Source organism: Chelonia mydas, chromosome 15 (genome assembly GCF_015237465.2).
Source record: "Chelonia mydas isolate rCheMyd1 chromosome 15, rCheMyd1.pri.v2, whole genome shotgun sequence".
NCBI lineage: Eukaryota > Metazoa > Chordata > Testudines > Cheloniidae > Chelonia > Chelonia mydas.
In genome coordinates, this window is record NC_057856.1 from 10,490,563 (window position 1) to 10,516,217 (window position 25,655).

The 25,655-nt window shown below is 51.3% G+C and overlaps 1 non-coding gene and 1 pseudogene across 1 annotated transcript; one reads left to right on the top strand and one right to left on the bottom strand.

Moving 5' to 3' along the window:
- Window positions 1-6,140: 6,140 nt before the first annotated feature.
- On the bottom strand, window positions 6,141-6,331 carry LOC119563829. The gene has a single exon (XR_005222439.1). It is a non-coding gene; the product is annotated as a U2 spliceosomal RNA (small nuclear RNA).
- Window positions 6,332-18,300: 11,969 nt separating this feature from the next.
- On the top strand, window positions 18,301-18,478 carry LOC119563826 (annotated as a pseudogene).
- The last annotated feature ends 7,177 nt before the right edge of the window (window positions 18,479-25,655 follow it).

Genomic DNA, 25,655 nt, shown 5'->3' on the forward strand with positions numbered 1-25,655 from the left:
GGTCCTGCTTTGAGCAGGGGGTTGGACTCGATCCCTGCCAACCCTGATATTCTATGATCACAGCCTTCTAGGGGGCAGGGAAAGACTCAGTGCTGGGAGGGGGAAACACAGGGTAACCCCAAAAGGGGAGCTGGATTGCCTACATATGTACAGTCCTGGGGTTGGGAGACCACTCCCCAAAGGGCCAGCCAGTGTGCAGGATCCCCCTGGACCCTTATCTTGCCAGAGCCTGAGACATCAAAATGCCAGAAATAGGATTAAATTAAGAGCCCACACAAAGGGAAACACTGGAGGGAAAGAGAAGCCTGTGACTGATTACATGGGAGAGAGTCAAAGGACACCATGGGTAATGAACAAACTAACCTCAAACTACACTAACGGAACAGCGGGCGTGGTATCAAAAAGATGCTTGTAAACACCCATCTGTGATAAAAATTTTGGTATTAATGTTAAGTTTTGGGGATAAGAATTTCAACACAGATGTTAAACTTTTTGAGAATGCTACTTTTCAGTTAATACCTGTAAACGGGTTTAAACCTTATCACAGCAGAGAAAACATAAAAAACCCTGGTTTGCTGTGTGTGAATGGGGAAACTGAGGCACGCTGCCTCATGGCCTTAATGGCTGGATGCCAAGAGAACTATAACAACAAACTACCTTTCAGATCAGTAAACTAAGAGGGGATGCTCTGTACCTCAGGGGAACACCCTACACACCATGTTCATCTTTAGAAAATGATTATGTGGTATGCAATGCACAATTTGTCATGTTGGGTGCCTTCGGAAGGCTCATCATGCACTGAGCATGGTTGTTATAGTGATGTTATAAGAAAAGGAGGACTTGTGGCACCTTAGATCCTGACCAATTTATTTGAGCATAAGCTTTCGTGAGCTACAGCTCACTGCATCCGATGAAGTGAGCTGTAGCTCACAAAAGCTTATGCTCAAATAAATTGGTCAGTCTCTAAGTCCTCCTTTTATGTTTTCGAATACAGACTAACACGGCTGCTACTCTGAAACCAGGGATATTATAGTAATTGTTACAGTATGGTTATAATTTCATGTATATAGTTATGAGGCTGAAAATGTATCCTCCTTGCTGAAAGCAAGCCCATGCAAAAGCTCTCCAAGAACAGAGAGGCAGTTCACACCTCGTCAGGGCATGGATGGGGCCTGCTCTGCAAGTGGAGAGCTGCAGAAGGAGGCTTTCATCCCCAAGCATCAACCCCTACGGCCCATCAACCCCTAACCAGGGGGTGGGGCTCCTCCAAAGGGAGGAGAGAAGTTAGAGAACAGAAGCAGCTAATGTGAGTTTTGCAAAGCAGGTAACCAGATGAAGGAGGAGCAGGTCCATGACCCTTGGGGTGAGTTTTTTCAGTGTGTGTGTGGTGTGGTGTGGTTACTGCTTCAATGAAGGATATAGTGTGGTCTGTTCGTTTGAGGGAACTTGTGCTGAGCCTAGTGGCCTGCTAGGAAAGTTGAGAGCTTCTTAAGGAGGCTGTGATGGCCAAGCCCTTGAGCATCCATCAACCCTTAGCAGGGTTTGGGGCTCCTCAGGGAGAACGAGTCTTTAAAAAGCCTGCTCCTAAGGGATGAGAGATGCTTGGGAACGGGAAACTTTCAGCCCATGGGGTGAGTTTGTGGTCTGTGTGTGTGTGTGGTGTGCTTGGTTTGTCTGAGGGAGCCTGTGCTGAGCCTAGCGGACTGCAATGCAAGGCTGAGAGCATGTTCTCGAGGCTTTCATCCCCCCATCCCTGTAGGACCTGCCAACCCTTCACTCGGGGCTGGGGCTAATCATGGAGAACAAGTCTTTAAAAAGCCTGCTCCTAAGCGACCAGAGGTGCTAGGGAACACGAGCAGCTAACCTGATTTTTGGGAGGCAGTTCTCCAGGTGAAGGAGGAGCGACTACGTGACCCTTGGGGTGAGTTTGTTGTCTGTAGCACAGGCACTGACCTGTGGGTGCTTTGGAAGAGGAGTGTGTGTGTGTGCGCGCGCTTGGGGAGGGAGGGTGAAGGGGGCACTCTGCCAGTTTTGGGGGGAAGCAATTGTCAGCATTTATACTGCACACGTCTATCCTAGTTACTGAATGTGTCTCTCATTGTTATCTGTACTATTTTAAAAATTAAGTTGTTTTGAACTACGTAATTACACTATTATGAATTACAGTAGATTAAAATCATTGCAATTACTTAAAAGCGGTCTTCACCTACGTCCCAGTTTGAAGACATTATGGATCACTGTCGCTTTCTGGATGAAACGGTCAGCAATCTTATTTACATCTAGGTCCCTTGGTATTGTTTTGATGCATGTTAAGGCCAGCTACGTTATTCAGTTGCGTCTGTCCCATTGATGACTGGAGATAATTCTGAAGTCTTCTGAAGCTGAAGAATGAGTTCAGGATGATAGAGGCACAGTGAGAAGGCGTCTTATACATTTGCAGTATGCTGGAAACACAGTGCTTCTGGAGAACTGCAAATGACTCCAAGATCTTTCTTGATGGGTAGCAGCTAATTTAGGCACCATCATTTTGGATATATAGTTGGGATTATATTTTGCCAGGTGCATTACTTTGCATTTAACATTGAATTTCATCTGCCATTTTGTTGCCAGGTCACCCAGTTTTGCGAGATCCTCTTTGCAGTCTGCCTGGGACTTAACTATCTTGAGTAGTTTCTTGTATCATCTGCAAATTTTGCCACCTCGCTGTTTACCCCTTTTCCCAGATCATTTATGAATCTGTTGACTGGGTCCCAGTACAAGCCCCTCAGGGACACCACTATTTACTTCTCTCCATTCTGGAAATGGACCATTTATTCCTACCCTTTGTTTCCTATCTTTTACTGGAGCGCCTGGGAATGCTTTCATGATCTAGCCATCCTTAACTTAATTTAAGATTACAAAAAGCTTGTAATTAATCACCCTGCCTCTGTTTACAAACAAACTCCCTGCCCCAAGGGCAGAAGTTGTTCGCAGCGCAGAACTGATCACATTCTACACTGAAGCTCTGGCTCCTGGGTGCTGAGCACCCGCAGAGTCAGCACCTATGGTCCGTAGCTTGTCTGTTGTGTGCTTGCTGCTTGACGGAAGTATATAGTGTGGTCTGGTCGTTTGAGGGACGCTGTGCTGAGCCTAGAGACCTGCTAGGCAAGTTGAGAGCTTCTTAAGGAGGCTTTGATGGCCAAGCCCTTTGGTGGGTGCTAACTCTTAATCGGTGGGTGGGGCTCCTCAGGGAGAACAAGGTTTTTAAAAGCCTGCTCCTAAGGGACCAGGGGAACTAGGGAACAGGAAAGTTTTGAGGGAGATTAGAGGGGAGTGGGCAGGGGGGGGGAGGGAGAGGAGAAGATAAGTTTAAAGAATGTTAATGAAGTTTAAGTAAATAAAACCCCCCTGATAAAAACAAAAACAAGAAGAAAGGAAAGAGCTGCAGGAGTAAAAAGAGAATGCAGGCAGAAGTCCAGCAACAGAGTGGGGGCTATCCACTTTATTGCACTGAACGTAGGATGTATGATTACCTGGCCTACAGGCTGGCGGCAGACTGCTACAACATGGCAAACCATGCAGTAAGTTGTTGGACCATCTCTTCCTGGCTGTAGCTCTGAGGGAGTTGAGTGGGATGGGGGATAGAATCCTTCAGTGACTTTGACCGCCTTGTAGACAGGCTCACTAAAGACCTGTCTGCAGAAATTCCATCGGGGAAGAATGGAAATCAGGGGAACACAGCGAATTCTCACAGAGCCCCTGCGTCTAGATAGAACTACAACCAGGAAGCCGGGAGAAGAAACAGCTGAGTCACCGCTATGATCGGACAGCAGATTCCAGGATTCAGAAGCAATAATGGTCAAACCGTCCTAAGGCTATGAGGGAGCTCCTCGGACGGGCCCTCATCCTACTGTGCCATCCCATCCAAGAGACTCTTCTCATACTCCATGGCTGTGTTTGACCGCGTAGTCCCGAATGATACGCAGCGTTCAAGATGCTTTTCGCCCCTGCCCCAGCTCAGCCATGAAGAGGTGCTGGAAGAAGTTGACTTTACAGCACAGGAAATAGTGACAGACGCATGAAGACACACAGTAGAGCCCCAGGAAAGGAGAGCATTTGGTACGACAACTCCTGAAAAATACAGATCGTGGTTTCCTGGTGCTAACTGCTGTGGCAAAGGTACCTCTCAACAAGGCAAACAGCTCCATAAGGCAGCTGGCGAAGAAGAGGCTGTAACTCCCCTGGAGGGCTAGTAACGAGCACAGGTAGGGAGGCACCAACATCCCTCGAAGGGGTGATCTGTCTGACGCTGCGGCGATCGCTTGCGCGTTCCATCTTTCGATGTGCCTGGATGCTACGGTGAGGAACCTTGTGGCGAGTGCTGTGCGTGACATCATCGGGAAGCGAATCGCCGTGGCCCCTTCCAGCCAAGAGGTCGCCCTGGAAGCCGTATTTGGAAGAGACGGTGGAGTCTTTGCTCCACTTTGGACTCATGCCTGCAATGCAACACAACAGCTGGAAAAGCGTATCGGCAGCTACTTGATGTGGTGTGAGGAACGTCGGGAGCTGGGAGTCCTGCTGCCACGGGTCAAGAACACCGAGCGCACCATCATCGCTCCGAGAGCAAGAACTATGCTGGAGAGGACCCTGGAGGATGCCATCCATGGGTAGTACATGGAAAACCGGAGATGGAAGAAGACGCTTTTCATCCAAGCAGAGTCGTAATTTGGGGGAACCAAGTTGATTTTATTTGGAATAGAGTCTACGTGGGGGCGTGGTGCTGGAACAGGTACTATGCTTATAGCTACGATGCCGGTCAGAGGAGCCCGGCGACTGCACGCCCTGTGGGTCCCCCCAGCCGGCTCTGCTCAGCCTGCAGAGCAGACTTCACTTTCCCCTCTCTAGGGTCGGCTGTGGAGCGATGGCGCCACCTGCTGGTTCGGATTTCAAAGCTTGGTAGAAAAATAAACAACTGCAAAGGCGGGGGAAGCAACTCTCTCACTGAGTGCCTGACAGGGGTAAATCGATCCCTGCAAAAAGAGAGTTGAATGGAAGAGTAACGAGGAGCACTTCACAGTGGGAAAGCCTGCCACAAGCACTAGATCATGTACGCTCATCACAGAGCTCCTGTGGATCAGCTTAATCTTCACACTGCAGGCTCCCAGCCCCGTTAAGTGGCCTGTCCCAAGCCACAGCCTAAGAACGAGACGGTAAGTATCATGAGTTAGAATTTTTATAGTAGGTTTGAAAAAAAAAAAAAAATCAGGACGGGGACCTCTGGGTACAGCAGGACACCTAGTGCCTTCACGTGGTCTCACAAATCAAGATCCATGGAACATACGCTGGGTGGGGAGAAGAATACAACCAAGTCTAATTAATTCACACAGTTGTTTAATCCAGGTTCTAAAAAGTAAGTATCACTTCATCAGATGCATGGAGTGAAAAATACAGGAGGCAGGTATAAATATACAGCACATGAGAAGATGGGAGTTGCCTTATCAAGTGTGGGTGGGTGGGTGGGCGGGGGAGGGGAGGGTAAGTGCTAACAAGGCCAATTCAATCAGGGGTGGATGTGGCCCATTCCCAACAGTTGACAAGAGGGAGTGAGTATCAACAGAGGGAAAATTACATTTTGGAATGAGCCAGCCACTCCCAGTCTTTATTCAGGCCTAATGTGAAGGTGTCAAGTTTGCAAATTAATTCCAGTTCTGCAGTTTCTTGTTGAAGTCTGTTTTGAAGTTTTTTGTTTTTGAAGAATGGCCGCTTTTAAGTCTGTTAGTTGAGTGTCCAGGGAGATTGAAGTGCTCTCCTACTGGTTTATGAGTGTTACAATTCTTGACGTCCGATTTGTGTCCATTTATTATTTTGCGTAGAGACAGTCCGGTTTGGCCTATGTCCATGGGAGAGGGGCACTGAAATCAAGTTCACGCAAGTTAATAAGGAAGGTAGGATACATCTGGGGTCAGGCTTACGGCACGTATCGGTTACAAGGCTCACGAGATACATACATAGTATGTAACCAGCATAGACCCAGATAGGGGTGTGGGAGTTCTTAAAGCATCAGTGATATGCCACCCATAGAATATAGTGAGAATCCAGGTCAGTATTGGGTGTACCAAATTCAACTAATTCTATTTTTTAACCACGATAGTCTCCCCAAGGGGAGGTGCACCGTTCCTGGAGGTACTGCAATACCAGGTCGATGCGTGGAGTGGATGGAGCAAGCTCCTATTCCATCTCCCTGTTCCAAAAATCCATTTAATATATAGTCCTCAGATAGAGGACGTATCAGATATTAAACTGATAAGAACAGATACTACACTTGATCTTAGCCAAAAGGCCGAGAAGCGATAACGATACACTGAAAACCGAGGCAGCCCTACCTCCGCCACAGCTTTCTACGTCACCGCGAGGAGCTCCCGGACAGGGACCAAATGCCCTCAATGAGACTTTGACAACTAGGAAACTCTAAGTGACAATCGCTCCCCCTAAATGACTCCAATGTAATAATTCAAGCAAGAACTCAACACACAATTCTGCTCAAGGACCCAGAATTCTTTCAGTCTGGTTACTTGGGTTCATCTCGCTGCTTTCCCCGGCTGCTGCCGCATACTCCTAAATTGCATAAACCCACCCACTTCCTGTGACGTACTCAGTCACTGTTAACTCTTGCAGCAAAACAGATCAAAGAAAATGTGAGCAAGCGCTATCCGGCCGGGGTGGCCAAACCGCATGCGGCTCTTTTACAGTTACAGTGCGGATCCTGGAGCTCCACATTTCCCCCTGCCCGTTCTCCACCTACCACAGACTGGGGACGGGGAGCTCAGGGCTTCTGCCCTGCGGCAGAGTAGTGGGGCTAGGGGCTTCTGCTAGAGGAGACTGGTGCCTGCCCCTTTCGCTGCACAGAATGCCTAGGGCAGATTGCTTTTCTTGCAGCATTTTCTAGGCAGACTTCTCTCTTCGTGTTCACTTCGGTCTCCCCAAGGACCACTCATTTATCTTGAGAAAACACAGAGGACACACACAGTGACAACAAGCGAAAGAGAGAATGGTAATCTTTAGACAGGCATGGAGAGAGTGAGAAAATCTAGCCTATACTCAAGCAAATATAATAACTAGCCTATAAATCTTATATGCACCTAGTTTGAAATAACTTGCTCACCAAGTACTCAGGATATTTTGATATAGATAGATCTAGATCTTCCTTCGCTTCTCTCAAAACCCTCTATTTATCCTTTCGTCAGCACTCTGATATTTACTGTGAAGTTTCCCAAAACTGATGGAGGGAAGCCAAAACAAACGTATCCTCCTCAAGATCCGCTCGACGCAAGTCCATAAGACGATCGCCTGCAAGCTCAGGCACGTGAAACGTGGATGGCTCAGGAAGCAGAAAGCGGCGGGCGCACTAAAATAAACAATTGTACGGATGTACAGATCAGAAGAAAGAAAACACACACGAACACTTAAGAAAACGAAGAAAAACAGGAACGAAGGCACTATACGACTCAACGTGCTGGACCGTAAACCAAAGACGGCGCCCTTCTGGGTATTACCAGCCAAGGGGGACGCTACACATGACCTCGCTCCTAGGACGAGTCCCGTACGAGTATGAGCTTGGCAGGATTGCTTCCTGACACTGCCGTCTCTGACCTCACATTTCCCCCTGAGGGGCAACTGTGTCCACATATCTATTCAGGAGACACCATCATAGGGCCTAATCACATCAGCCACAATATCAGAGGCTCGTTCACCTGCACATCTACCAATGTGATATATGCCATCATGATAGCTGCTTTCAACTACCTGAGAGGATGGTTCTAGACTATTCTCAGTGGTAGAAGAGGACACGACAAGGAGTAATGGTCTCAAGTTGCAGTGGGGGAGGTTTAGGTTGGATATTAGGAAAAACTTTTTCACTAGGAGGGTGGTGAAACACTGGAATGCGTTACCGAGGGAGGTGGTACAATCTCCTTCCTTAGAAGTTTTTAAGATCAGGCTTGACAAAGCCCTGGCTGGGATGATTTACTTGGGGATTGGTCCTGCTTTGAGCAGCGGGTTGGACTAGATGACCTCCCGAGGTCCCTTCCAACCCTGATATTCTATGTGCCAGCAATGTGCCTCTGCCATGTACATTGGTCAAACTGGACAGTCTCTGCGTAAAAGAATAAATGGACACAAATCGGACGTCAAGAATTATAATATTCAAAAACCAGTTGGAGAACACTTCAATCTCTCTGGTCACTCGATTACAGACCTAAAAGTGGCAATACTTCAACTAAAAAAAACTTGAAAAACAGACCCCAACAAGAGACTGCTGAATTGGAATTAATTTGCAGGCTGGATACAATTAACTTAGGCTTGAATAGAGACTGGGAGTGGATGGGTCATTACACAAAGTAAAACTATCTCCCCCCCCCCCCCCCCACTGTTCCTCAGACGTTCTTGTCAACTGCTGGAAATGGCCCACCGTGATTATCACTACAAAAGCTCCCCCCACCCCCCGGTAATAGCTCACCTTAAGTGATCACTCTGGTTACAGTGTGTATGGTAACACCCATTGTTTCATGTTCTCTATGTATATAAATCTCCCCACTGTATTTTCCACTGAATGCATCTGATGAAGTGAGCTGTAGCTCACGAAAGCTTATGCTCAAATAAATTGGTTAGTCTCTAAGGTGCCACAAGTACTCCTTTTCTTTTTGTGAATACAGACTAACACGGCTGCTACTCTGAAACCTAATTTTACAAGTGCAATTCCCCCTCCCCGCCCCCCCTCAGCCCTGGCCTCGCACCTGTCAATAATGAACAATTAGTAAAGGGTTTTTGTCTAGCCAGATGTGTGTATTTGTCATATTTGAACGAAAATCTCCTCTTTTTCCCTTATCTCCTTTATTTATCAACTGATTTTGATAAAATTTGAAATGGAGTCAGTTTTTTCTTTTTTAGAGGCCTCTCATATTGTGAGGCCCTAAGCTGTTCCTTAGTTAGCTTATGCCTTAAACCGGCCCTGGCCCCTGTGCTCTACAGTGGCCCCAATGCTCTTTTCTGCTCTCACATAACTATCTCAGACAGACAATCAGGCTTGCCTAAGGTACTTACTTTCTTGCAGTACCAGTCCAGTTCCTTCCTGACTCTTGTCTAACCACTGCCCATACACCCTATCCTGAGCTGATTCCGTTCCCAACACTCCCGCTCAACTCAGGAAAACCAAGAATTAAGAGGTAAGCTGTGCAGGGAAATCCTTTTGAGGGTAGTTTTCTGGTGGTGGGGTGGATGGCACTACTCATTCCAAAGCATGGAGTAATAGAGACAAATACCTAAATTAGATATAAAAATAGAGCTGGATAAATTTAAGAGTGGGATTGTATTATGTGAGAACAAGGCTTCAAAAAGCCAACTCTCAAGTGACCAGAGGAACTAGCGAACAGGAGCGGCTAACATGAGTTTTGCGAGGGAGTTCTCCAGGTGAAGGAGGAACAACAACGTGACCCCTAGGGTGAGTTTGGTGTGTGTGTGGGGGTGTGTGGGGGGGAGGTGCTTACTGAAGTATATAGTGCGCATAGGCGGCGAGTTCTGTGGGACCGTAGTGCCTGGGCACCAGGAATATCCCTGGCCAGGGGTGACAGTAACTCTGAAGACTTACCTGTATGGGGGCTGAGGCCAGTTCCGGCCCCCGGAAGGGGCGGGGCTGGGGGCTCAGCATCCCCCAGCCAGCCCTTCCAGGCCGCCTGAGCCACACTACCCGGGGCGCCAGTCGTGATTTAAAGGGCCTGGGGTTCCTGCCGCAGTAGCAGCAGCCCCAGGCCCTCTTAAATGGCCGGCCCTAGGACAGCTGCTCCCTTTGCCCCCTCCCACCCCCGTTGGCGGCTTGGCGCGGGGGGAGGGAAGGGGGAAGAAGGGTTCGTACCGGTAGGGGCGCCAACTGGGAAGGCGCAGGGACGTTAAAGCACTGTTGCGGCAGCGCTTTAAGGACCGTCCTTTGCCGTGGCAGCGCTTTAACGTCGCCGCCCCTTCTCTCTTCTCTTCCCCCCTCACCTGTCGGCGGCCCTGCCAGTGCTGACCCTGCCAGCAGGGCCGTCGACGGGGGAGGCAAAAGCAGCAAGCAGCGCTTTAATGTGGGCTGCGTACGGGCTGGTACCGGCTTCTTACCGGTACTCCGTACTGGCCCGTACCGGCTCACTTTCACCCCCGCCCGGGGACCGACTCCAGCACTGTTTGAGGCTGGGTCTCTCCCTCGGCCCCGCCTTCCACCCCCGGGCACTCTTCGCCACCACCGGCAGCGGGGCGGCTTCCTGCCTGCCTGCTCGCTCCACATGGCTGCCAGCCCCGGTCTGTGGCCCCTGGGCGGAGTGAGCAGGGTCTGTCCACACACGCTCCTTCTGCCCCAAGCGCCCCTGTGGCCAATAGGAAGCTGCAGGGGCAGAGCCTGGGGGTAGCAGCGCGTGGAGGCCCCCCCTGGCCCAGGAGCCCCAGGTAAGCACCACACACCCCCACCCTCTCCCTCTGCACCTCCTCCCATGTCCTGTGACGTACTCCATGACTGTTAAGTCTGGCAGCAAAACAGATCAAAGAAGATGTGTGCAAGCGCTATCTGGCGGGGGGGGGGCAAACCACACACGGCTCTTTTACAGTTACAGTGCGGATCCTGGAGCTCCCCATCCCCGCGGCCCGTTCTCCACCTACCAGACTGGGGGGAGCTCGGGGCGTCTGCCCTGCGGCAGGGTAGTGGGGCTAGGGGCTTCTGCCGAAGGAGGCCGGCGCCTGCTGAGAGCGGGGGGCCCCTCCCTTCAGCTCCCAGGATTTAGCTCTGCCGGGAGAAACAGCAGCCAACAGCTGGGGGCGGCCGGGCGGGGGCCTCTGCTTCCCTGGCTTGGGGAGAGGCAGCAGCTCTCCCTGCAGCTCCCGGCTGCTGCCTCTCCCCAAGAGCGAACCCTCCCGGAGCAGTCACAGGACGTCCGAGCGCGGCCACGGCCAAGGACGGTCCTTAACGCGCTGTCGTGGCAGTGACTGTAATGTCGCTGCCCCTCCCTGTTGGCTACTGCGGCAGGAACCCCAGGCCCTTTAAATCGCCACCAGCGCCCCGGGTGGTGTGGCTCAGGGGGCCTGGAAGGGCTGGCTGGGGGATGCTGACCCCCCCAGCCCCGCCCCTTCCGGGGCCGGAACTGGCCCCAGCCCCCATACAGGTAAGTCTGCAGAGTTACTGTCACCCCTGGCCAGGAATATTCCTGGTGCCCAGGCACTACGGTCCCATAGAACTCCCCGCCTATGCGCACTATATACTTCAGTAAGCACCTCCCCCACCCCCACCCACACACACAATCCCCAAAACAATACCAAGGGACCTAGATGTAAATAAGATTGCTGACAGTTTCATCCAGAAAGCGACAGTGATCCATAATGTCTTTAAACTGGGACGTAGGTGAAGACCACTTTTAAGTAATTGCAATGATTTTAATCTACTGTAATTCATAATAATGTAATTATGTAGTTCAAAACAATTTAATTCTTAAAATAGTAAAGATAACAATGAGACACGTTCAGTAACTAGAATAGGATAGACGTGTGCAGTGTAAATGCTGACAATTGCTTCCCCCCAAAACTGGCAGAGTGCCCCCTTCACCCTGCCTCCCCAAGCACACACACACCTCTTCCAAAGCACCCACCAGTCAGTGCCTGTGCTACAGACAACAAACTCACCCCAAGGGTCACGTAGTTGCTCCTCCTTCACCTGGAGAACTCCCTCGCAGAGCTCTCCTGTTCCCTAACTCCTCTGATCGCTTAGGAGCAGGCTTTTTAGAGACTCGTCCTCCACGATTAGCCCCAGCCCCGACTGAAGGGTTGGCAGGTCCTACAGGGATGGGGGGATGAAAGCCTCGAGAACATGCTCTCAGCCTTGCATTGCAGTCTGCTAGGCTCAGCACAGGCTCCCTCAAACAAACCAAGTATACCCCACACACACACACACACACACACACACACACACACACACACACACACACACACACACACACACACACACCCCCATGGGCTAAAAGTTTCCTGTTCCCACACACACACACACACACACACACACACACACACACACACACACACACACACACACACACACACACCCCCATGGGCTAAAAGTTTCCTGTTCCCAAGTGTCTCTCATCCCTTAGGAGCAGGCTTTTTAAAGACTCGTTCTCCCTGAGGAGCCCCAAACCCTGCTAAGGGTTGATGGATGCTCAAGGGCTTGGCCATCACAGCCTCCTTAAGAAGCTCTCAACTTTCCTAACAGGCCGCTAGGCTCAACACAAGTTCCCTCAAACGAACAGACCACACTATATCCTTCATTGAAGCAGCAACCACACTACACCACACACACACACCCCCCACAGAGAAGAAACTCACCCCAAGGGTCATGGACCTGTCCTCCATCTGGTTACCTGCCTTGCAAAACTCACATTAGCTGCTCCTGTTCTCTAACTTCTCTCCTCCCTTAGGATGGGGCTTTTTAAAGCCTTGTTCTCCCTGAATAGCCCCACCCCCTGGTTAGGGGTTGATGGGCGGTAGAGGGCTTGGGGATGAAAGCCTCCTTCTGCAGCTCTCCACTTGCATAGCAGGCCCCATCCATGCCCTGATGAGGTGTGAACTGCCTCTCTCTTCTTGGAGAGTTTTTGCATGGGCTTGCTTTAAGCAAGGAGGATACATTTTCAGCCTCATAACTATATACATGAAATTATAACCATACTGTAACAATTACTATAATATCACTGGTTTCAGAGTAGCAGCCGTGTTAGTCTGTATTCGAAAAATTCCCACTGTGGGAAAGGGACTGAGAGGCTTTCCCCACTGGACCTTATGAACTGGAACCATAAACCCACTGAACGTTAAATCCCACCAAATGAGGGTAGATCCATCCCCACCATCGTATCCACTCATTATACTCCGCACCTGAACATAGCCGTTATGTGGATAACTTACCCCCATATCTCAATGTCTGTACTCTGACCGGTTAAACTTTTACCCCCAGTCGGGGAGATTGCAGATTATTATGTAATCCTTACTCCACCAGCTCCTAAATCGAACTTCGCACCCCTTGATAATCTGTACCTTATCCTCTGACAACCAGAAACTTCTATGCTTGAACTCTGTACCGTTTCTTATTTCAACATTATCTTAATAAAATTATTAAATCTGTTCTGATCAGTTTAATCTTTCTATGAACGGTTGCAACACGTGCGCCGAAGATGGATTCTCCGGCTGCCATCTTTGGAAAAAAATCGATGCTGCTTTGAAGGTGTATTCTACCACTGCTGCTTTGGAAGAAAATTCTCCTTTTGCTCCTGAGACACCCCCAGCTGCTCCGTGTACCACCGCTGCCGCTGCTGTTGCTCCACAGAAGGCCTCTCGAGCAGTGACTGCAACGAAGGTCCTCGGCGCCTCCAGGACACTACAGACCAGCAGCACGAAGAGGAAGACCGGCGACTGCTCGAAGGACCCCCTCCGAGATGCTGTTCCAGAAAGATCCTGCATTCGGAGGCCAGCCTGCCGGGACATCACAGCCAGAAGGAACATACCCCCCCGCTCCCCAGCGGCGCCGGCCGCCGAGGGCAAGCCCCCCCCGCCTTACAGCAGCTGCTGACCAAGAGCCCCCCCGCTCTCCAGCAACACCGGCCACCACTGGAGAGCCCCCCCGCTCTGCCGCCGCAAGAGGCTCTCAGGCGACCACCTCCCACCCCCGCAGCTGCCCAGGTCCCTGGCGATGATGGTGCTCTCACTGCTCTACACACCGTCAAGAGAGGAATCTCCATCGATGGGACCAGCATCTCTCCAGAGACCACCCAGAGGGTCACCAGCGCCTGGCCGGATGCCTGCCCAGCCTCCGAAACCACCCAAAGAGACCACAGGCCCCTGCCAGATGCCTGCCCAGCCGGACCTCTCGACCCCACCCGCCCACGCCAGATTGAACCAGCCAGCGATACTGCTGGTGCTGCTGGCACCCCCCCGCTGCAAGGTAACGAGGACACCATCTACCTGCAGTACCCCCCCCGCGGCGGACGTGCTCATCTGCCCCATCTGCTTCCCCCCCGCGAAGCTTCCACCTCCTGGGTGGCGTCACCAGGCACCCGAAGAGATGCCACAGCAAGCGGGTCGCCTTCAGCTGCGCCCTCTGCAGCCTGCCCTTCGAGACGCAGAAGCAATGCAAGACGCACCAAGTCGCCTGCAGGAAACGCCCCAAGGGAACCACACGGCCTCCTGCCCCGGCTCCCAGCCCTGCTGCTGCGCGCCGGCCCACCGCTCCTGAGCCTCAACAAAGAACAGCGAGTGTGCAAGCTGCCGTCAAGAAGCCTGCCCCCGTCGTCAGACCAGCGCAACAGGGTGCTGCGATTGAGAAGGTGCCTGCTGCCGCGGGGACTGCCACCCAGGTCCTCGCCAGCAGGAGGCCCATCTCACCCTCCCACGTCGCCAGGCAAATCTCCATACTGAGACGACTCAGCACTACCTTGCCCCCGGGCCAGCACGTCCCCGTTCCCAGAAGGATCAGGGCCCCCTCGCGCATAGCTGCTCGAGATCCTGTCGCTGGAAGAGCCCGAGCCCCGCCTCAGACCGCCCTGCGAACTCCAACCGCCGGAGGAGCCCGAGCCCCATCTCAGACCACCCCGCGAACCCCAACCGCCGGAGGAGCCCGAGCCCCGCCTCAGACCGCCCTGCAAACTCCAGCAGCCGAGGGAGCCAGTGCCAAGCCACAGGCTGCTCCGCAAGCTCCAGATATTACTGAAGGAACCAACCCCGCAGCCACAGAAAACCACCGGGCCCTCATCACCAGACGGCCCAGCACGGCCCCCGAGTCCATCCTGCGGGACGCTGCCAACAGCGGATCTCACGTTCCAGCAGCAACCGCCCAGGCAGCAGCCACCCCTAGAAGGACCAGCGGTGTCCCAGCAACCCCCGAGCCGGACCGCGTCCCTCCGACCACTAGCAATGCCAGCATCCCGCCAAAGATCCCGCCCCAGCTCCCAACCGAAGGGAACGGTGACTCACGAGATAGACGGCAGGTCGACCATGCAGGCGTTGAGTCAGCCTCAGACGAGGTCGAGGACCATGAGGGCCAGCAGCCGGTGGAGAGGGCTGCCACTCCGTGGCAGACTGCCTGGACCGAGGAGCTACGAGCAACAGCTTCCTTTGACGACTTCGACCTCCTCGTAGACAGGCTCGCCCAAGAACTGTCTGCGGAAACCACTCCCAGGAGACGTCCCAGCCAGGAGGACGCCCCGCCTGCCCACAGAACGCCTGTTCCAAACCTCAACACCACCACCAGGGGAGCCAGAAGGAGAGGAGCCAACCGCCGCTACGATCCAGCAGCGGCTTCAAGGATCCAAAAGCTGTACTGGGCAAACTGCTCCAAAGCCATGAGGGAGATCCTCGACGGGCCCTCGCCCTACTGCACAATCCCATCTGAACGTCTCTACAGCTACTTCAAGGATCTATTCGACCACACAGCCCAGGATGGCGCGCTGCGCCCTGAGTGCCTCCACCCCCTGCCCCGTGTTGACGACGCAGGTGCCCTGGAAGCTGACTTCACGCCCAAGGAAGTGTTGGCCAGACTCTCAAAAACAAAAAACACAGCTCCCGGGAAAGACGGCATCCGCTACAGCCTCCTGAAAAAGCGAGATCCCGGCTGCCTGGTCCTCGCCACGCTCTTCAACCAGCGCAAGCGACTCTGCCGGACTCCCAGCTCCTGGAAGAAGGCCATGACGGTTCTGGTGTACAAGAAGGGTGAGCGGGATGACCCCAGCAACTGGAGGCCCATCTCCCTCTGCTCCACGATGTACAAGCTCTATGCCAGCTGCCTGGCGTCAAGGATCACGGAGTGGTCGGTGTGCGGGGGGGCCATCAGCTCCACCCAGAAAGGCTTCATGTACTGCGAGGGCTGCTATGAACACAACTTTGTCCTCCAAACCATCATCGAAATGGCCAGAAGGGCGCGGAGGCAGTGTACGGTAGCATGGCTTGACCTGGCCAATGCCTTTGGGTCCATGCCCCACCACCACATCTTTGCCACACTCCAGGAGTTTGGGATGCCAGAGAACTTCCTCCGTGCGATCCAAGAGATGTACGAGGGATGCAGCACCACCATTCGCTCGGTCGAAGGGGAGACCGCCGAGATCCCGATCCAGAGCGGAGTTAAGCAGGACTGTCCCCTCAGCCCCATCATCTTTAACCTCGCCATGGAGCCGTTGCTGCGAGCAATCTCCAAGGGCGCAGATGGCTTCAACCTCCACGGTGAGAGGGTGAGCGTCCTGGCTTACGCAGATGACCTGGTCCTGACCGCAGACGACCCAGAGAACCTCCAGCGTATGCTAGATGCCACCAGTCGAGTTGCCGATTGGATGGGGCTCCGCTTCAATGCAAAGAAGTGCGCATCCCTCCACATAGATGGCAGCAAAAGGGACTCGGTGCAGGCGACAGAATTCCAGATCCAGGACGAGCCTGTCATCCCCCTGGCAGAGGGGCAGGCCTACCGACACCTCGGCACGCCGACGGGTTTCCGTGTCCGACAGACACCCGAGGACACCATCCAGGAGATCTTGCAGGATGCCGCCAAGATCGACACCTCACTGCTAGCACCATGTCAGAAGATAAACGCCCTGAACGCCTTCCTGATCCCCCGCATCTCATTCGTCCTAAGGGGATCCGCCGTGGCAAAGGTACCCCTCAACAAGGCGGACAAGATCATCCGGCAGCTGGTGAAGAAGTGGTTATTCCTTCCCCAGAGAGCCAGCAGCGAGCTGGTCTATATCACCCACAGGCATGGCGGTGCCAATGTCCCCCGCATGGGTGACCTGTGTGACATCGCGGTGATCACCCACGCCTTCCGCCTGCTGACGTGTCCCGACGCCATGGTAAGGAGCATCGCAGCAAAAGCTCTCCATGACGCAACACAAAAGCGGATTGGTAGAGCCCCCTCCAACCAAGACACCGCCAGCTTCCTGAGCGGTTCCCTGGATGGCGAATTCAGACGGGACGGTGGCGACACCGCTTCACTGTGGTCCCGCGCCCGCAATGCCACGCGCCGCCTGGGGAAGCGCATCGGCTGCCGCTGGGAGTGGTGCGAGGAGCGCCAGGAGCTGGGAGTCCTGGTGCCGCAGATCAGGTCTGAGGGCAACACCATCGTCACCCCGAGCGCCAGGGGCCTGCTGGAGAGGACCCTGAAGGCAGCCACCCACTCGCTGTATGTAGAAGCCCTGAAGTGTAAGCAGGACCAGGATAAAGCCTTCGAACTGACCAGCAAGTGGGACGCCAGCAACCAATTCCTCGCCAGGGGCAGCTTCACCCGCTTCGCCGACTGGCGGTTCATCCACCGCGCCCGGCTCAACTGCGTCCCGCTCAACGGAGCCGTCCGCCACAGGAACCGAGACAAGCGTTGCAGGAAGTGCGGCTACTCCAACGAGACCCTGCCCCACGTCCTGTGCAGCTGCAAGCCCCACTCCAGAGCCTGGCAGCTGCACCACAACGCCATCCAGAACCGCCTGGTGAAAGCCATTTCACCGCGCCTGGGGGAGGTCGCCGTGAACTGCGCCATCCCCGGTACCGACAGCCCGCTGCGACCCGACGTGGTAGTCACTAACGAAACCCAGAAAAAGATCATCCTCGTCGACATCACGGTCCCCTTCGAGAACAGGTCCCCGGCCTTCCGAGAAGCCCGAGCTCGGAAACTGGAAAAATACGCCCCTCTGGCCGACACCCTGAGAGCGAAGGGCTACGAGGTGCAGCTGGACGCCCTGATCGTTGGAGCCCTGGGCACTTGGGACCCCTGCAACGAGCGTGCGCTGCGGACCTGCGGGATCAGTAGACACTACGCACGCCTCATGCGGCGCCTCATGGTCTCGGACGCCATCCGATGGTCCAGGGACATCTACATCGAACACATCACCGGCCACCGACAGTACCAGGAGGAGTGAGCCGGTACGACCTTGTGCACCCACTGTGGGAAAGAGACCGAGAGGCCTTCCCCATCGGACCGTATGAACTGGAACCATAAACCCACTGAACATTAAACCCTACCAAATGAGGGTAGACCCATCCCCACCATCGTATCCACTCACTATACTCCGCATACTGAACATAGCTGTTGTGTGGATAACTTACCCCATATCTCGATGTCTGTACTCTGACCGGTTAAACTTTTACCCCCAGTCGGGGAGATTGCAGATTATTATGTGATCCTTACTCCACCAGCTCCTAAATCGAATTTTACACCCCTTGATAATCTGTACCTTATCCCCTGGCAACCAGAAACTTCTATGCTTGAACTCTGTACCATTTCTTATTTCAACATTATCTTAAACTGATGAGAACAGATTTAAAAATTTTATTAATATCTGATACGTTCTCTATCTGAGGACTATATATTAAATGGATTTTTGGAACAGGGAGATGGAATAGGAGCTTGCTCCATCCACTCCACGCATCGACTTGGTATTGCAGTACCTCCAGGAACGGTGCACCTCCCCTTGAGGAGACTATCGTGGTTAAAAAAATAGAATTAGTTGAATTTGGTACACCCAATACTGACTTGGATTCTCACTATATTCTATGGGTGGCATATCACTGACGCTTTAAAAACTCCCACACCCCAATCTGGGTCTATGCTGATTACATACTATGTATGTATCTCGTGAGCCTTGTAACCGATACATGCCTTAAGCCTGACCCCAGATGTATCCTTCCTACCTTCTTAACTTGCGTAAACTTGATTTCAGTGCCCCTCTCCCATGTACATTGGCCAAACCGGACTGTCTCTACGCAAAAGAATAAAATGGACACAAATCAGACATCAAGAATTGTAATACTCACAAACCAGTAGGAGAGCACTTCAATCTCCCTGGACACTCAACAAACAGACTTAAAAGCGGCCATTCTTCAAAAACAAAAACTTCAAAACAGACTTCAACGAGAAACTGCAGAACTGGAATTAATTTGCAAACTTGACACCTTCACATTAGGCCTGAATAAAGACTGGGAGTGGCTGGCTCACTCCAAAATGTAATTTTCCCTCTGTTGATACTCACTCCTTCTTGTCAACTGTTGGGAATGGGCCACATCCACCCCTGATTGAATTGGCCTCGTTAGCACTGCCCCCCCCACACACTTGATAAGGCAACTCCCATCTTTTCATGTGCTGTATATTTATAGCTGCCTCCTGTATTTTTCACTCCATGCATCTGATGAAGTGATACTTACTTTTTAGAACCTGGATTAAACAACTGTGTGAATTAATTAGACTTGGTTGTATTCTTCTCCCCACCCAGCGTATGTTCCATGGATCTTGATTTGTGAGACCACGTTGTGAGTTCTTGCTTGAATTATTACATTGGAATCATTTAGGGGGAGCGATTGTCACTTAGAGTTTCCTAGTTGTCAAAGTCTCATTGAGGGCATTTGGTCCCTGTCTGGGAGCTCCTCGCGGTGATGTAGAAAGCTGTGGCGGAGTTAGGGCTGCCTCGTTTTTCAGCGTATCGTTGTTGCTTCTAAGGCCGACTCGCCCGGATCCCCCTGATCTCCTCCCTGGCCGGGGGCTGAGTGCAGCCGAGTCCCCCTCGGGCCGCCCCCTCTCCGGACACCCACCTCCCACGAGAGCTCCGGGAAAGAAAAGGGAGCGCGCCCACCTCCTCTTGTACTCCCGGCCACAGCCAATCAGCGATAGGTGACCTCCGGCCACGCTCTATCTATTGGATCCTTGTAGACGTCAATCCAGTCGAGTCCCTCCCTCCTACTGGGCAGAAAACTTGTCATTCACAAAGCCGACGGCTGAAGGCGCTGTCATTTAAAGGGGCAGTAGCCGCACATAGAACGCTAACTCCTGCTAGGGCTCCCCCTTCTGGATGAGAGATATTCCCCCCCCCCCCCCCTTCCCCTCCACGCCAGCTTATTGGGATACTGGGCTTCAGCCACGGGGCCTAGGGACCACCAAAACCTGCCCTCTGATTTTCCCCGTGGCATCCTGCAGCCCCCCCACACCCAATGGAGCCAGTATTGTGACATCATCTCTGACATCCCTCTGATGCCTGGCAGGGGAGTTCAGTCCATCTGCCAAACATGCCACAGCCGTAGTAACCCTGTTGTGCCTCAGGGCTGCTCTAACTTACGCTCCTGTTACCCGAGCTGCTCAGACCACAACGGCATTGGGGCCACTGTGGCCCACTCCCTATTTCCCTGCACAGGGGCAGTGGAGATGGGGCTGACATAATAATGGTATCTCATGAGTTTTTCACGCGTGAGAGGATTTCAGACAGGCCAGGAGCTTGTCTGGTGATGACACAAGATGCTCCAACTGCCTTGTGAAGGTCAGCCCTGGTAGAAGCTGGCAGAGTCTCTCCTCACCCCTCACCGGTCTCACAAGATGGGAGGGGAAAGAAACGAGTAAAGAGCCCAGCTGCGCTGGCCTGGGTGTGTGTGTGTGAAAACCCCCCAGGAATAGGTGAGGCTAGATGGGACTAAATTGGGGGAGGTGGGGGCACTGAACTGAGGAATGGTACACGTCCTAGCTGAAAAACAGCAAAGAAATGTGTTGCGTTGTTGTTGTCTATGTTAACATTTTGTTTGTAATATGGGTATGGTTTTCATTCATTTGTAACTCTTCTCTTTGGTTGGTTAGTTGTAGCTTATTCTTATTAGCCCTCTGAGTTGAAAGGCTGCTCTTGCAGATTTTACTTTATTGTTCATAGGTAGTTAAACTGCTGCTTCCTTTTTTTATTCTCTGTAGGTACTTAGTATACCTTCCAGAACTGATTGTGTGGTCTGGATCATTCCCTCTCTCTCTCTTCCATCTCCTTCCAGGAGAGGATTTTTCCATCCCATTCCCCTGGAGAAAACCTCACTATTTTAATTTAGGAAAGTCTCTGTAAATGGTTTGCCCGGATTAGGGGTAATTTATAGGAGCAGAAGAACCGGGTTGTGGCCCTGTGAATCACATGATCTGGTGGTTTCTTCTGACCTTAATCGGACGGACGTCCTGCACGTCCCAGGCCACTAAACCCCTCCCAGCTACCCCTGCAAAGAGCCCACTAACCTGGATTAGACTAAAGTATTACAGCCATCCAGAAACTAAACTATGTCTGCCACAGGCAAAGAATAGGAGGGACTGAGGTGCACCAATGCCCGAGGCCCTGCAAAGGTAGGGAATTGATTTGGTGAGATACACCCGGATGATTCTAGCAAGCGACCCACACCCCATGCTGCAGAGAGAGGCTGAAAAAAACCCAAAGCCCCTACAGTAAAATTCCTTCTTGACCTAAAAAATGGTGCTCAGTTTGACCCTGAGCATGTGAGCCATCCCGGTTGATGTCCCATCTCAGCCATGGCCAATCTCAGAAGCTTTAGGAGAAAGACAAAAAATAAAACCTCGAATACATCAGGGGAGGAGTATGTCTGAATCCCTGAAGCATGAGATTTTGAACATAAGATTTAGGACCAAAAGGGAACACATGGCCACCGATCCAAGTCTCTATCACAGGCATTAATCACATAACACAATCCCACTCACATTTATCAAGCTCTGTTTTATATCTAATTTAGTTATTTGTCCCTACTACTCCGTGCTTTGGAATGCGTCGTGCCACCCACCCCACCATCAGAAAACTACCCTCAATAGGATTTCCCTGCACAGCTCACCTCTTAATTCTTGTTTGCCTGAATTGAGCGGAGTAGAGTAGAGAATTGGCTCTGGGTAGGGTGTACGTGCAGTGGTTACACAAGGAACTAGACTACTATTGCAAGAAACTTTAAATACCTTATGTATGCCTGATTGTCTGTTTGAGATAGTTATATGAGAGCAGAAAAGAGCATTGAGGCTACCATATAGCGTAAGGGTGAAGGTCGGATTAAGGCATAAACTAACTAAACTACAGGTTAGGGCCTTGCACTGTGAGGGGTCTTTTTTTTTTTTTAAACTCCATTTCAAATATTATTAAAATCAGTTGATAAATAAAGGAGATATTTAGAGATGATCTTTTTTCCCATATGACAAAAATATATACATTTGGCTACACAAATACCCATACCCTACCTCTACCCTTCACTAATTGTTCATTATCGACAAGGTGGGAGGCCAGGGCTGAGGGGAAAAAAGATAATTGCTCTTGTAAAATTAGTATTTCTATGAGTAAGTCTGCTATCCGTCTCCTAAGGCAGCATTTTATTGGCCAGCAGCTGGTGGTAAAATTCTGACTGTGCCTTCAGAACTTATTCATAACTTCAGCAGTACAGGTTTCAGAGTAGCAGCCGTGTTAGTCTGTATTCGCAAAAAGAAAAGGGGGACTTGTGGCACCTCAGAGACTAACACATTTATTTGAGCATAAGCTTTCATGAGCTACAGCTCACTTCATCAGATGCATTCAGTGGAAAATTCAGCAGTACAGAGGCTGTCAGAATGGGAGTGGGACCTTCTACTGTGTCCCAGAAAGTCTCATCAATGTACCTCTGTCTCCCTTAGCTCCTCCACTTCAGCCACTCAGGTCACCAAAGCCCATACATGGTCTCTGAGAGCCAGGAGCTCCTTGCACTGAATTCACACACATGCTACCTGCTAATAGGCCAGCTAATCATATATGCTGCATTCAGTGCAATAAACTAGATAGCCCCCATCCTGTTGCTGGACTTCTGCCTGCATTCTCTTTACTCCTGCAGCTCTTACCTTTCTTGTTATTTTGTTTTTATCAATGGGTTTTTATTGCCTTAAGTTTAAAGAATGTTAATGAAGTTTATCTCCTCCCCCACCTCTAATCTCCCTCAAAACTCTCCTGTTCCGTAGCTCCACTGGTCACTTAGGAGCAGGCTTTTAAAAGCCTTGTTCTTCCTGAGTAGCCTCACCCCCTGGTTAAGTGCTAAAGGACTTGGCCATCAAAGCCTCCTTAAGAAGCTCTCAGCCATGCCTAGCAGGCCCCTAGACTCAGCATGCGGTCCTTCAGACAAACAGACCACACTCTATACTTCAGTCAAGCAGTAAGCACACCACAAACACACACTACAGAAACCAAACTGACCCCAGTTGCTCCTCTTTCAGCTGGAGGAACCCTTGCAAAACTCACATTAGCCGCTCCTGTTATCTAGCTCCTCCACGGAGTCAGCACCGATGGTCTATAGCTTGTATCTGGTTCTGTGGTTGCTGCTTCACTGAAGTATATAGTGTGGTTTGTTCCTTTGAGGGACCCTGAACTGAGCCTAGAGGCCTGCTAGGAAAGTTGAGAGCTTCTTAAGGAGGCTTTGATGGCCAAGCCCTTTAGCATCTATCAACCCCTAAGCAGGGGGTGGGGCTCCTCAGGGAGAACAAGGCTTTAAAAAGCCTGCTCCTAAGCAACCAGAGGAGCTAGAAAACAGGAGCTGTAACCTGAGTTCTGTGAGGGGGTTCTCCAGGTGAAGGAGGAACAACTACATGACCCCTGGGGTGAGTTTGTCTGTAGTGTGTGTTTGTGGTGCAATATAAGCATACCTAAGGCTGATGTGAAGCAGTGTCTGTAGGACAAACATGTAAAGTCTGTGGTTGAGATGGCTTTTTTCAGCTGATGCCTTCAAACAGAATCAGGGTCTATTGAGGGCAGGCCCCAGAAAGAGGAGTTTAAAACTGGTGGGAGGGGAGGATCCCATTTTGTCCCTCGGAAGAGAGAACGGAACTGGGAGCCTAGAGTCCAGAAGGTGCGATCAGTTTTAATTCCACTGATCGCTGGAGGAATAAATGCCCTGTGCTAGGAGGAAGCAAGCAAACAATAGTTCATGTTAGTTCTGCTGTCTTCAACCCAGAAACCCCCCAAGCAATTGAAACTGACCATATTGGTTCTAGAGTAACAGCCGTGTTAGTCTGTATTTGCAAAAAGAAAAGGAGTACTTGTGGCACCTTAGAGACTAACCAATTTATTTGAGCATAAGCTTTCGTGAGCTACAGCTCACTGCATCCGATGAAGTGAGCTGTAGCTCACGAAAGCTTATGCTCAAATAAATTGGCCAGTCTCTAAGTCCTCCTTTTATTTTTTCGAATACAGACTAACACGGCTGCTACTCTGAAACCAGTGATATTATAGTAATTGTTACAGTATGGTTATAATTTCATGTATATAGTTATGAGGCTGAAAATGTATCCTCCTTGCTTAAAGCAAGCCCATGCAAAAGCTCTCCAAGAACAGAGAGGCAGTTCACACCTCGTCAGGGCATGGATGGGGCCTGCTATGCAAGTGGAGAGCTGCATAAGGAAGCTTTCATCCCCAACCCCTCTACCGCCCATCAACCCCTAACCAGGGGGTGGGGCTATTCAGGGAGAACAAGGCTTTAAAAAGCCCCCTCCTAAGGGAGGAGAGAAGTTAGAGAACAGGAGCAGCTAATGTGAGTTTTGCAAGGCAGGTAACCAGATGAAGGAGGAGCAGGTCCATGACCCTTGGGGTGAGTTTCTTCTCTGTGGTGTATGTGTGTGTGGTGTAGTGTGGTTGCGGCTTCAATGAAGGATATAGTGTGGTCTGTTCATTTGAGGGAACTTGTGCTGAGCCTAGTGGCCTGCTAGGAAAGTTGAGAGCTTCTTACGGAGGCTTTGATGGCCAAGCCCTTGAGCATCCATCAACCCTTAGCAGGGTTTGGGGCTCCTCAGGGAGAACGAGTCTTTAAAAAGCCTGCTCCTAAGGGATGAGAGATGCTTGGGAACAGGAAACTTTCAGCCCATGGGGTGAGTTTGTGGTCTGTGTGTGTGTGGTGTGCTTACTCCTTGACTGAAGTGTGTGGTGTGCTTGGTTTGTTTGAGGGAGCCTGTGCTGAGCCTAGCAGACTGCAATGCAAGGCTGAGAGCATGTTCTCGAGGCTTTCGTCCCTGTAGGACCTGCCAACCCTTCACTCGGGGCTGGGGCTAATCATGGAGAACGAGTCTCTAAGAAGCCTGCTCCTAAGCGACCAGAGGAGCTAGGGAACAGGAGAGGGAGTTCTCCAGGTGAAGGAGGAGTGACTACATGACCCTTGGGGTGAGTTTGTTGTCTGTAGCACAGGCACTAACTGGTGGGTGCTTTGGAAGAGGGGTGTGTGTGTGTGTGTGTGTGTGTGCTTGGGGAGGGAGGGTGAAGGGGGCACTCTGCCAGTTTTAGGGGGAAGCAATTGTCAGCATTTACACTGCACACGTCAACGAGACTTTGACAACTAGGAAACTATCTAAGTAACAATCGCTCCCCTTAAATGACTCCTGACACTGCTGTCTCTGACCTCACATTTCCCCCCGATTTTTATTGGGGGTGAGGTTATTTATTTAAATAAGCTCTGAAGGCACGGTCAGAATTTTACCAGTAGCAGCTGGCCGACAAAACGCTGCCTTAGGAGACTGACAGCAGACTTACTTGTAGAAATACTAATTTTACAAGTGCAATTCCCCCTCCCCCCCCTTCCCTCAGCCCTGGCCTCGCACCTGTCAATAATGAACAATTCGTAAACGGTAAGGGTTTTTGTCTAGCCAGATGTGTATATTTGTCATATATGAACGAAAATCTCCTCTTTTTCCCTTATCTCCTTTATTTATCAACCGATTTTGATAAAATTTGAAATGGAGTCAGTTTTTTTTTTTAGACGCCTCTCATACTGCGAGGCCTTAAGCTGTACCTTCGTTAGCTTATGCCTTAAAGCGGCCCTGGCCCCTGTGCTCTATGGTAGCCCCAATGCTCTTTTCT